Source organism: Labrus mixtus, chromosome 2, assembly GCF_963584025.1.
Source record: "Labrus mixtus chromosome 2, fLabMix1.1, whole genome shotgun sequence".
Lineage (NCBI taxonomy): Eukaryota > Metazoa > Chordata > Actinopteri > Labriformes > Labridae > Labrus > Labrus mixtus.
In genome coordinates, this window is record NC_083613.1 from 26,403,803 (window position 1) to 26,417,817 (window position 14,015).

Consider the following 14,015-nt stretch of genomic DNA (forward strand, 5'->3'; position numbering starts at 1 on the left):
AGAGCCATTTTTTCTGCGTCGAAACCGTCAACCTGTATTTTGGACCCAATCCCAACTAAGCTGTTTAAGGAAGTCTTTCCCTTAGTTAGCAACTCCATATTATATATGATCAATTTGTCTTTACTGGCAGGCTATGTACCCCAGGCATTTAAAGTAGCGGTAATCAAACCTCTACTTAAAAAGCCTACTCTGGACTCAGAAACTCTGGCTAATTACAGGCCTATATCCAACCTTCCATTTTTCTCGAAGATCCTGGAGAAGGTGGTAGCTAAACAGCTGTGTGACTTTCTCCATGACAACAGTTTATTTGAGGAGTTCCAGTCAGGATTTAGAGTCCACCATAGCACTGAGACTGCACTAGTTAGAGTTACAAACGATCTACTTCTAGCCTCAGACAGGGGACTTCTGTCTGTGCTCGTCTTGTTAGATCTTAGTGCTGCTTTTGACACCATTGACCATCGGATCCTGTTGTACAGACTGGAGCATTTGCTTGGAATTACAGGGACTGCTTTAAGTTGGTTTGAATCCTACTTATCAGACCGATCTCAGTTTGTACATGTTAATGATGAGTCCTCTATGCACACTAAAGTTTGCCATGGAATCCCACAAGGTTCAGTGCTTGGACCAATTCTCTTTACATTATATATGCTTCCTCTGGGAAATATTATGAGGAAACACTCCATACAGTTTCATTGTTATGCAGATGATACTCAGCTTTATGTATCAATGAAGCCTGATGGTACCAGTCAGTTATGTCAGCTAGAAACGTGCCTTAAGGACGTTAGGACCTGGATGACCAGAAATTTTTTGCTACTTAACTCAGACAAGACTGAAGTTATTGTGCTAGGCCCAAAGAACCTCAGAGAGACTTTTTCTAGTGATTTGACTGTCCTTAGTGACATCAGCCTGGCATCTAGCACCACTGTTAGGAATCTAGGAGTTCTTTTTGATCAAGATATGTCTTTTAGCTCTCACATCAGTCAAGTTTCAAGAACAGCCTACTTTCACCTTCGTAATATATCCAAGATCAGGAATATCCTGTCGCAAAGTGATGCAGAAAAACTAGTTAATGCATTTGTTACTGCCAGACTGGATTATTGTAACTCTCTTTTGTCAGGGTGCTCTGGCAAATCTCTAAAGACTCTTCAACTGGTCCAGAATGCTGCAACTCGTGTACTGACCAGGACCAGGAAATGGGACCACATCACTCCTGTCCTGGCTTCTCTGCACTGGCTCCCTATACAGTCTAGAATAGAATTCAAGATCCTTCTTCTCACCTACAAAGCTCTAAATGGCCAGGCACCATCTTATCTTAAGGAGCTACTAGTGCCGTACTGTCCCTCGAGAGCGTTGCGGTCCCGGAGTGCAGGCCTGCTGGTGGTACCTACAGTCTCCAAGTGTACTATGGGGGGGTAAAGCCTTCAGTTATCGGGCTCCTCTCCTCTGGAACCGCCTTCCAGCCGGGGTCCGGGAGGCAGACACAGTCTGTATTTTTAAGAATAGACTTAAAACTTTCCTTTTTGATAAATCGTATAGTTAGGGCTGGTGCTGGTGTAGACCAGCTCTTAGTTATGCTGCTATAGGCTTAGACTACCGGGGGAACTGGCACCCTGAGCTCCTCTCTCTCTCTCTCTCTCTGTGCATATACAGTACATCATATTACTGCATGTATCTATCTATAAATCTCAGTCACTAACCACCTACTTTCCTGGGAGCTCTTGAGCTCTCCTAGGCTCCTCAAGATCGTCGGTTGACGGCTTGCCAGAACAAGTAACATAACAATGAGTAAGGTCTTTTTACCTGCTCTTTTGTAATATTAACAGACAAAGAGTAAGGTATTTTACCTGCTTCTTGTAAAGTGTCTCGAGATAACACTTGTTATGAGTTGACGCTATACAAATAAAAATTGATTGATTGATTGATTGATTAGCCCGCGTCATGTTATTGACACTCCAACTCAGATGTGAAATGCATGATGACTCAGTAAATAATACAAAACTTCATATTGCATGTAAACAGTTCAACAACAACTTGACATTGTGTAACCCGAACCGGCCGCATCTGCCCCCATTTTTTTTCCTTCATTTTTTCATCCTCGTTTGATTTGGAGACGCACGTGAAGTGACGTTTTACATTTAATTTCGCACAGCATTATGGATATTAAAACAATTAATTTCCCGAAAGGATGCATCCGAACCATACTACACAAAAGTTAGTATTCGAAAAAAGCCTACTGAATGACCACAAGGCTTCAGTCTACTGAAAAGTCCGCACTCCATACTAAACTGTGGCTTCTCAGAAAGGGCCACCGAGTACCAAGAGTGGGTGCCCTCACAATATAGTAAATAAAGCTCAACAGAACGAGATCATTTTGGATCAGCATTCACATATTTTTTTTAAATTTGCTGTAAATGTTGTCTTTTTAAAGTTTACAATTATTTTAGAGCCAGTCTCAAGTGACTATTAAAGAAACAGCAGTGTTTTATACTTTGCATTGGCTTTGTTTTTCAGCTTCCAGGTTGTCAGAAATACAAAAACAGGAAGAAAAGTTTATCCAAATTCAACAAAATAAAGAAGAAACAAACATCTCTCTGGTTTAGGCCACTGAACTAAAAAATAGCATGCTCTGATCAGTATTCCCTATCTGACAGTCCAGCTATAAACAGTTTGCTCAGTACTTTCTCTGATCCAGACCTCAAGGGCCCCTTACCCATTAAGGCCAAACTGGTTATGGGTGATTCCATTGTGAAAAGAATTACATCCTAAACAGCCACAAAGTATTGCTTTCCGTCACCAATGTTCTGGAAATGGTTTAGCAAATCCCATCTCATCACATTATCGCCTACATCAGCACAAATATCTCCAGTCGACACTCCAACAAACCAAAGTGGCAGTTTTGTTTTTCTATCTCTGGACTGACGGACAGAGAGTATCAAGTTTTTCAGCAGGCTGTTCAGTCTGGAAACTTGTAGAACCATGTGTCCCTTGCACACCTTTGTGGAAATAGACGATTCTTATCTTACCCAGAGCATGCATCCTTGTCTAACAGAGATAACCCCAGTGTTCTAGGCATCTATGCCCATTAGCAAACATTGTCCATCGCATTTCGACCACAAGACAAGACAAATGATCACCACAGAACAGGTCACTGTTTGGAACTCTTCCTCACTACTACTAATGGTCCCCATAACACACTAGCTCCGCCTGTTGGTGTATTGAGTTGCTTCTTTCTCCTGCAATTTCACTTGCTTTTTGATATTCACGTGAGCCCTGTTCACAGCATATCACTGCTGGTCTACATAAGAAGCGCACTGCCAGCCTCTCCAGGTTTTTATAACCCTGATAATTTAATAATAACAATAAAACCCAAACAAGATCTTGTTTTCCATCTTCCAATGTGCCCTCTTGTGACTCTTAAAAAGAAAAGGCCTGTGTTTTACGTATCTAAATATTAGAAAGCTCATATCAGCTTCGCTTATGCAGCTAATAAATTAACAGACTTATTTTCTTGGTTCAGTTTATGTAAGGTTACTGGTTTTAGTTGACTTTAATTCTAAATTGGTTGACAAATGACTCCAAGAGCCTCAAGGAGATGAGTGACAATGTGACAGTTTTAAATGGCAACATATTTGAAAACGAGAGCATGCCCTCAATGATTCCTCAAGAATTAAATAAAGATTGAACCAATGTGGCAGCACATCAGATGGTCTACACCACTGAACAAGCTGGATTTAAAACCAATATTTTACTCACAAATCTTTCTCAGTCTTCAGCACTTAATGTGTATAAATCATTCCCACGCTTCACCTGTTACCTGAGCTGAAAAGCTTATTGTTCAAAGCACCTGGCAATACAAAATAAACATATTCCTCTCTTTATGACAGCTTGAGAGTAGCCGAGCAAGTGGCTATTGATCATGTTCTTTGTTTGACTGTGTGGCACCAGCACAGAGTCACACTCGAAGCGCTAATGCTTTAAACAAGTCCCTGATAAACCTGACTAAGAAGAAAAAAAGAAATTTGTGATAACTAGCACTACACAATGAATGCGGTATTGGTGATTTGTTGCCGTTCTTGGTAGAGCTGCATGCATCCCCCTGCCTGCTCTGTTACTTTGTCTGATTCAGCCATTGTCAGGATGGTACATTCTCAAATACTTACCACCATGTGTTAATTGAAGAGGAGACAATGACAGCAGAGGGTTTGTTAGAATTGACTGCAGATGGTTGTTCTTTAGCAATAAAGGAACTCTATTCTTATCCTTTCCGACATTCAAAAAACTGATTGTCATTCTCCTGTTTCAGCCTGACGAGCACTATGTTGAGGAGATGCACATTATTGAGATGTCATAATTCATGTTATTAAGGAAAGAGAAGGAAATACTTAAACCCTGTAAAGGCATAATCCTCAGTTTTTACGTCTAATAGTGCTTTGCAGATATTGCATATAGTATCGACACATTGAGAAACGTTACATTTCCCTGTTTTGTCAAACAGAGGGCATTTTGTTTCCTTCAAAAAAAAAAAAAAAATTGTTATTTGCAAAGGACTTGTGATTAAAAGCAAAAAAGTCACTCACTGAGACGCAAAAGGAGATATGGTCCTCTACATTTATTGTAACTTCACTCTGAACTACTGCTTCCAGAGGCCAGTTGAACAGTGTCTGGACTACATGTGCAAACAAGTGTTGAGCTGCAGGTTAATGTTGGTAATCAAACTGACAATAAATGTGAATAATCAACAAATGCAACATAAAGAAAAACGCAATAAAACCCTGAGCTGCTGTCAAAATTAACCATTTCATGTTTACCTAAATGATCACAGGCTGTGGGGCCAAATTGGTCAACAGCTCTAATCAACTCCAATTAGTAAGAACCGTGAATTGAGTTAGCTGATATTTCACAGAAAAGGCTCCGTTATCTATTTCATGTTTCCTTGTTTCATAAATGTATTTGCAACAGGTTTCCCGTTCTTGTCCCTTCCCAGCTCTGATCTTTTGAACTCCTTTCCTTTTGTCTTGAACTGTACAGAGCAAGGTCTACATTGAATGAATATTAATGTCAAATACTCTTTGTTGTCATGAACTCAGTTGTGATAGCCAATGAACGTGTCTTGGCCGATCTACACCAGCATGCTGAATTGATGGAGCGTATGTCATTTATCCAGTGGAAATTGCTGCATACGGCTGATTTCCCAGAGGAGACATTTCTCTGTGGGATTCAAAGCCTGAGGGGTCTATAGCTGTATTGAACCGAATGAGCAGGACAAACATCAAAAGAAGAGTAAAAGGGCCCTTTCTGCTGTTAAAGACATGTAGCCAAGCCATAGAGCTGTGTAAGCAATGATTTCAAGGGAAGAAATGAATGGTTATGATATAAATAATAAATACATCAGATTACTGGTGAATTAATAAGAAGTAATAGAGCTGTTCTGGAGTATTTTCCCCAGTGTAAGTAGGCTACATTCACTTATACTGCACTTTAAAAAAGTCATAATAACAAAACTGGGAAGAAAGAGAGGATGTTGGCAAGTGTTCTCCGTTGGAAATAAATCACAGATGTAGCAGCAGCAGCTGTGTGTGTGTGTGTGTGTGTGTGTGTTTTAATTGTATATCTTTGTTTGAATTGAGAAATCTCATGCGAACACCAGAAACAACAGTGTCCAATCCATCTCTCAACAACATCAATGTCTGTGGTTCTCAGTCCAATCTCATTGGTTCTGACTGGAGACATAATGACCTAATAAAGCCCTGTGTGTACACTGCGCGATTTCAGGCTCATTTAGATTCGATGAGTTTTGAGTCGTATGACTCCATTTGAAGTCGCACGGTCAATACTCATGCAGTGTACATTTAGGCACAATTGCCGATCACAGCCTTATCAGCTGCTGTATGAACTTCTGGCATGTTTGATATTTTGGTCGTACAACTTACAGTGTGAGCAGAGCCACAGGCTGATTCCACATTTTTTACTTGCACAAATTGACAGACAGCATCTGAAATCACCATTCCAACAACAGGCCTGTTTGAACTTTCTCCCCCCTGTCATCATGAAATAAACTTGGACTATTTTTCAGCTGTGTTCATATATATTTTTTTGTTTTGAATTTACTTCAGTTTGTTTACAAAAACGACTTAAAATGAAGTATAAGGTTGATGATAATGGAGACGCATCACACCCAGTGCAACAGTGTGGCTCAATTATGAGTTACTAATGGTCCTAAATAAAGACCTATGTTGCACAGAGGAATACGATGCAGCATGCCAGGCCGTGGATACACAGACAAACTTTTCATATTTTGTTCTCTTTAAAGGATTTTCTGACAAAAGGTATACTAACTATCACCAGTCTATTTACTGTTAAGGTCCCTGCACTCACCTTGAAAAGGCTTATGTAAGATTCTGAGGTTCTTATTGAGTATTTCTCTTTTACTTTATTTCTTCTTCAAGACATTACAGATGAACTGTTTCAATGTCCTACATTTCATAGCTACAGTTACCTTTTGTGCTTGTATTGGCTTATTATAAAAATTGAAATTATTATTATAATGGGTTAATATTTTGAAAATGTTCAAGAATATTAACAGATTACAACATTTGAATACAACACAAGGCAGACAAGATAGACGTTTCTCAGACTCCCAAAACCAGACATTTATTTACAAAGTGCTGACCTTAAAGGATTAGGAAGAAGAACACACAGTTTAAAACTTTAGCAATACGATCTTTCAGCAGCTTTTAATCTTCCCCCTGAAGGCATGAAAGTTAAACACCTCTTAATCTCTATTTGCTGATTCTGCATACAAATGCAGATTTTGTAGACGAGAGAAAAACATCAGGTGCTGTGTTTTGTTAGTGGTACAAGCAGTACTGTGGGTGTTTTGCAGGTTTTCAGTTTTCATCTGATGACAGTTCAGCTTAAATTTATCAATCAACGACTACATATAAAGACTGCTCAGCATTAATAATATGACCACTGACAGGTGTAGTGAATAATAATAAGTGAACATTTTCTCCTGTTGTGTTGGAAGCAGGAAAAATGTGCAAGGGTACGGATGTGAATGCTTTGAGAATGACCAAATTGTGATGGCTGCATGACTTGGTAAGAGTATCTGCAGCTGCATACCAAAGCTGCAGCTCTTGTGGTCTGGAGAGGTCAGTCAGTACCAAATGTGGTCAAAGGAAGGAAAACCAGTGAACTAGCAACTGATGAAAATGTTATGCTGGTTCTGATAGAAAGGTGTTCAAACACAAAGTGCATCCCAGTTTGATTATATAGGGCTGCATAGATTCAGCCCAGTTAGAGAGTCCATGCTGACCCCTCCTCACCAACAAAAGGGCCTGCATTAGACATGGACCACTAAGCAATGAAAGAAGGAGGCTTGGAGGAAAACAACATTGAGTTCAAGGTGTTGACTTGGGTTCCAAATTCCCCAGATCTCAATACAATCAAGCATCTATGAAATGTTCTGGACAACCAGGCCTGATCCACGTAGGGACCACCTCACAACTTAAAGCTAAGGAGCTGCTGCTAACGTCTCAGTGCCAGGTACAACAGCACACCGTCAGATGTCTAGTGAAACCCATGTCCCTAACCTGATGAGAGGAGTGTCTACACAATAGTAAGGAGATTGTGATTCGAACAATCGGGTTGTTGACTTATCTCTCAGTTCCAACTCCATTTATAAACTATAAGCAACACAGGAAAACAAAAGGTATTGGCCTCATGTCTTTTATCCCTTATCTGGCTACACCTGATACACCAAAAGAATGTCTATGCGACCAAATGCTGTAGGCCTGTGTAGTTTTGACTTCTTCAGAAGATAACTGATTATTCCAATATTGAACCTCTCAAGATCAAAAGTAAATTAATCTTATATACGTTTGTGCAGAAAAGTAATAATTTATGGAAGACAAGAAATACCCGTTAAAATCCCCCGGTAAAGAAAAATCTGAATAGCAGAGTCACAAGTTGGGGAACTAACCAAACACTGCACTTTATACAAACAGGTTCCACGTAAGTGGGCCTTAGTTTCCTATAAGGTGGAAGAAGAACATAGCCTTTCAAACCACTCACTAATTCTATCATAATGATAGACAAAGATAAAATTGGAGTCCAAAACAAAAGATAAGTGGGAGTCAAAGAACAGAGGGGTAATGGAAGAGTCACAAAATGGCCAAGAAAATAAAAATATTTTCAACACACACAAAAGCACAGCACGCCAACTGATGGTGTTGACTCTCTGGATACACACAACCGACCTTTCACCCCCCCCCCCCCCCCCCCTATATATCCTCCCAGCCCGGCTGATTGTCATCAGCTGAGGTAGAACGTCACAGGTGCAGTCAATAGCTCCTGATGAGCAAGGTAACCATGTGCCCTAGGGTCATCCTATCTCCTTTCACTATCCACTTCACCTTAACCCCGGGGAAAACGTCATGAGGTTAAGGAAAGATGTTAGGAGAATTTGTAAAGGACTTAGGGAAAGGCGATCTCGTAGCTCTGACAATCCGACGTCATTAAATGCGACGGGCCGGCAGAGGTTAATGACGTGGGTCCGCCGTGTTGAAACTACAATGTTCCGAAAATGGACTACAAAAAACACATCTAAAAAACTTTCCCCTGTGCCTTCTTACCGGTGAAATAATCCTAATTACCACAAGGTTGGGATTGAAATAAAAGCAATATAGACTACCAGGCTACGAGTAACAAAAGTGAAACCATCACCTTCCTGTCCACTCAGAAATCAACATCAACATAAGTATGAAATTAATTGTTACATTTATGCAAGACAAGAATGTACAACTGAAGAAATTCACAAAACATTCTGAATTGAATGAAATATGTTGAATAAAACATCATCTGGCTCAAAATGTCTCTGATCCCTTTTTACCTTAAAGACAGGGTAATGTTTTTTATGGTGATTATAATCTGATTATATGGCTTTGCATAATATTTCAAGAACCTTAATCAAGGCAAGGGTTTCAGCATCTGTGTCTGAAGGAAAGTTTAACGTTATTTATGATATTGCTTACGGCTGCAAGAACACTCAAAGTGGATAAATAATGAATGCAAACTGAGCATAGGCTGCAATAAAAGTTAAACTCACTTTGATCGTTTTACAACATCAGCATAACGTTCATAGTTCGCCTACGGGTTAAAGATTGTTGAAAGTTGTTCAAGGCATATTACTGCAAATGGTAACTTACATTATCTGACACGATAAAAGACAAGAGCTTTGGTGTCTTTTTTCTTTTCGTTGTTGTTGATAAAACTACTGTCAGACCGTAGACTGTAAATAAATATGTGAGACATCCAGAATAAATCAATATTACAATGCATGCAGTTCATGTTACTGTTCTGACAAAAAGAGGAATGTCTGTGTCTTATATTTACTGATGTCAACAGCGATGACGGTGAACATGACAATTGAAAAATAATTATTTAGTATTTATCATAAGATATTTTTTTTTCTATAGAACCCCGTGAAGTCATGGAGTCTGTGGACAGTGACGAAAGCCAGGTGTCAGCTTCACACCAAAAACTGTAAGTATTAGAAAAAAATGTCTTTAAGACTGGCATCTATTATTATGAGTTGCAGCTACCTTGTTCAATATTATTCCTGCAGATGTGGCTAATAACCAAAAACAGCCTGAGCTGTCACATGTAGTTAACTGTACATTTTGTCTTGTCTGAGGCATTAATTAAACACCTTTGTATTTCTCCTATAGACACAGTGTGGATTATTGATGACTTGTCCGTCAAGGTGCCCAGAGAGCTGCAGAGACAGAGGAAGAAACCTGGGCCTCAACAACATCAGCATTTGTTGGTTCTTCTGGGGTGGATTTCGGTTGTTTCCCTTCTTCAATAACTCGCTGCGAGGGAGGTCTCCCCCGGATGGCCTGAGTGATGTCACCCACATGTTCCTGCATCGATGGCAGTCTCCATGCTTGAAATGCTGTCTCACCCTTACCTTCATTCAACCTAACGACAGGCTGAGAGCTGGAGCTGAGGCGGGTTTTAAGCGTCCCGACAAACCGTTACACCGCGCCCGCCTGTCGATCATGTCAGCTACACGCCTTATTGTGAATAACTCTTATCCTTCATCAAATCAAAACTGATGAGTCATCAAAACATTCACCCCCGTACAGTCTGTGTCGATAGAGACATGAGCTAATCACATCTATTTGTTTTTTTGTACCAGGTACATCTCTGCTGTAAAAACAGACTTTTTTGAGTGTAGTTTTTCAGATTAAATAAATATTTCTATATAAATGCACTCCTTTGTCTCTACTTATGAGTATACACTTTAGATTTGAAATGACAAGACTTAAATTGTGCATTATTGCTCAACTCAATAGCTAAGGGAAGGAAGTCTACTTTTACACAACTTTGTCTTCTATTGACATTTTTTTTTACCAAATACTAATTCAGTTCATTTCTGAAAATGGGATGGAACAGAGTCATTGCAAAAATATGCCCTTAATAAGCCCCATTCTTAAATCAAGATACATCGAGAGTAAATAAGATCAATAACTTGTGAATAAAAACACAGTTAAAATGATTTAGAAATGTAGTTTTCCCAGATCAATTTCACATAATATCAACTTCTCCCATCTAAACTGGACAAAGGGTTTTAAAATGGGAAGAAAATGGTTTGATTGCAAGTTGTTTGGAGGAGATCTACAGTTGCAAGAAAAAGTATGTGAACCCTTTGGAATTTCTTTGTTTTCTGCATAAGTTGGCCATACAATGTGTTCTGATCTTCATCTAAGTCTCAACAATAGACAAACACAGTCTGCTTAAACTAATACCACACAAATAATTATATGTTTTCATGTTTTTGTTGAACACAACATGTACAGTGCAGGGTGGAAAAATTATGTGAACCCCTAAGCTAATGACTTCTCCAAGAGCTAATTGAAGTCAGGAGCCAGCCAACCTGGAGTCCAATCGATGAGACGAGATTGGAGGTGTTGGTTAAAGCTGCCCTGCCCTATAAAAAACACACTTCAGTTTTGAGTTTGCTACTCTCAAGAAGCATTGCCTGATGTGAACCATGCCTTGCATGAAAGAGCTCTCAGAAGACCTGTTGACTTGCATAAAGCTGGAAAGGCTTATAAAATAATCTCTAAAAGCTTTGATGTTCATCAGGCCACGATAAGACAAATTGTCTATAAATGGAGAAAGTTCAGCACTGTTGCTATTCTCCCTAGAAGTCCGCCCTGTAAAGATGACTGCAAGAGCACAGCGCAGAATGCTCAATGAGGTGAAGAAGAATCCGAGAGTGTCAGCTAAAGACTTACACAAATCTCTGGCACATGCTAAGATCTCTGTTGACGAATCTACTATACGTAAAACACTAAACAAGAATAGAGTTTATGGGAGGACACCACGGAGAAAGCCACTGCTGTCTAAAAAAACATTGCTGCACGTTTGAAGTTTGCAAAAGAGCACCTGGATGTTTCACAGCACTACTGGCAAAACAGCCTGTGGACAGATGAAACCAAAGTTGAGTTGTTTGGAAGGAACACACAACACTGTGTGTGGAGAAAAAAAGGCACAGCACACCAACATCAAAACCTCATCCCAACTGTGCAGTATGGTGGAGGGGACATCATGGTTTGGGGCTGCTTTGCTGCATCAGGGCCTGGGCAGATTGCTATCATCGACGGAAAAATGAATTCCCAAGTTTACCAAGACATTTTGCATCTGTCCATCTGTCCACCAATTGAAGCTCAACAGAAGATGGGTGATGCAACAGGACAACGACCCAAAGCACAGAAGTAAATCAACAACAGAATGGCTTCAACAGAAGAAAATACGCCTTCTGGAGTGGCTCAGTCAGAGTCCTGACCTCAACCCGATAGAGATGCTGTGGCATGACCTCAAGAGAGCGATTCACACCAGACATCCCAAGAATATTGCTGAACTGAAAAAGTTTTGTAAAGAGGAATGGTCCAAAATTCCTCCTGACCGTTGTGCAGGTCTGATCTGCAACTACAGGAAACGTTTGGTTGAGGTTATTGCTGCCAAAGGAGGGTCAACCAGTTATTGAATCCAAGGGTTCACATACTTTTTCCACCCTGCGCTGTGAATGTTTACATGTTGTGTTCAACAAAAACATGAAAACATAAAATTGTTTGTGTGGTATTAGTTTAAGCAGACTGTGTTTGTCTATTGTTGTGACTTAGATGAAGATCAGAACACATTTTATGGCCAATTTATGCAGAAAACTAGGAAATTCCAAAGGGTTCACATACTTTTTCTTGCAACTATATTTTTATTTGAACAGCATGAATACAGTCTTCCAAGGTGCAAACCCTCCTCCTCCTGAAGCTTGTGGAGCTCCTTGATGTACTGCTGTCTTATCTGCTGGCCATCTTCTCTCACCAGAACTTCGACTGTTGAAAAGTCATTCTGAAGAAGCTCGAGCATGTGACATGGATCCAGGAGAACATGGACTTTTAGTGCGGGGTCTTCAGGATGGCAAAGAAAGAGAGAAAATATCAGTTATTCATTAAATCAATTTGTTTGTGCATTTTTTGTATTCATCTGAGTGTAAGAGTACATTTATAAATTCAACAGGGTACTACCCAGACAACAAAGGTACAGTAATCAACATCTATTCAAAGTTAAGAAGATAAACCTTATTGTAATCATGCTATTTTCAGCTCTCTCACTCACTTGCACAATGATATTCCACATCAAATTGCCTCAGATTTTGGAGGGAAAATTGAGCAGTTTATCGTGGATAGTACTTAATCTTAACATGAAACAAATATAACCTGTATTCTTCAAACTATTTCTTGTACTTTATATCTATGTGCTTTATATCTTATTTTCATTCCATATGTTATTTAGATTTTATATTTCTACTGCTATATTCTGTGTAAGAGCATCTGTAACGATTAAGAACTATATTAATAACCATGTTAATTTTCCCTGAGCTCATACAAAGAGACAAAAAAATTGAATTTGGTAACCGTTTGCACAAATCTAATTTTTCTGTTCAAGCTTCAACATATAGCTGATCTCTGTCTGTCACCATCTTTAGTTTTGTACTTGTTATCACCTGTTTATGTTATGATAATAATAATGAGAGAAAATGTTGAAGTTTGAGTTTGTGTGCCGTCGAAATGAACGTCAACCATGTAACGTTAATATCATCCTCTATAACATGTTTAACCAGCAGGTATCGTCTGATTAATGTTGACCTTTATACACAAAGTTTGTCTTTTAATGTCGACATTTACGTGGAACATTCATCATAATGTCAGATAACCATATTTACAGTCCGCGGTTAACCACCGAGGTGAACCTTTACCTTCTAACATCACACAAACTCTGTCTTACAACATCTTAACTAAAATTTCTAACACTTCAGAATTACATTTTCCCCCAGTTTAATAGTGCTGGCTGGCTATGTTTCCATTAGCTTCTTTGGCATGAATGGGAGTCTTGATCGGCTAAACCATTGACCGTAAATAATGAGCTACACTGAGTACAGTTAGCCGACTGGTTTACAAGCTAACGCTAAACAAGCTAGGTCCGTAAATATAAATACAGACACATGAGTATGCAGTAAATATAACACTACTATATCACTTTCCAAAAAAAAACTGAAGCATCAACTTCTTGGATGGTCTGTTAACCGCACAGCAAGCCATGTATGTTGTCAGATATGTGTTAAACAAACTCTCCAAACGAAGTAAAAAAGAGGAGAAATCAGACGGATCAAGCTGCTAGCCTCCTGACCTGCAGTTGAACTGAACCCCCCCCCCCCCCACACACACACACACACACACACACACACACACACAGTGTGAGGAGAAGGGGCCGTCAACTCATCAGATATATCTCGTTTTTTGAACCAGGCTGTAAACATGTCCAAAATAATGTTTTACATTCACTAAAGTTCTAGACAGTACAAACACAAGTTAGTGAACATCCAAAAATGACTAGAGAATATACTCAGTAGAGAGCAGTCATCCACCAAGGCCAAATAAATCAGAAAA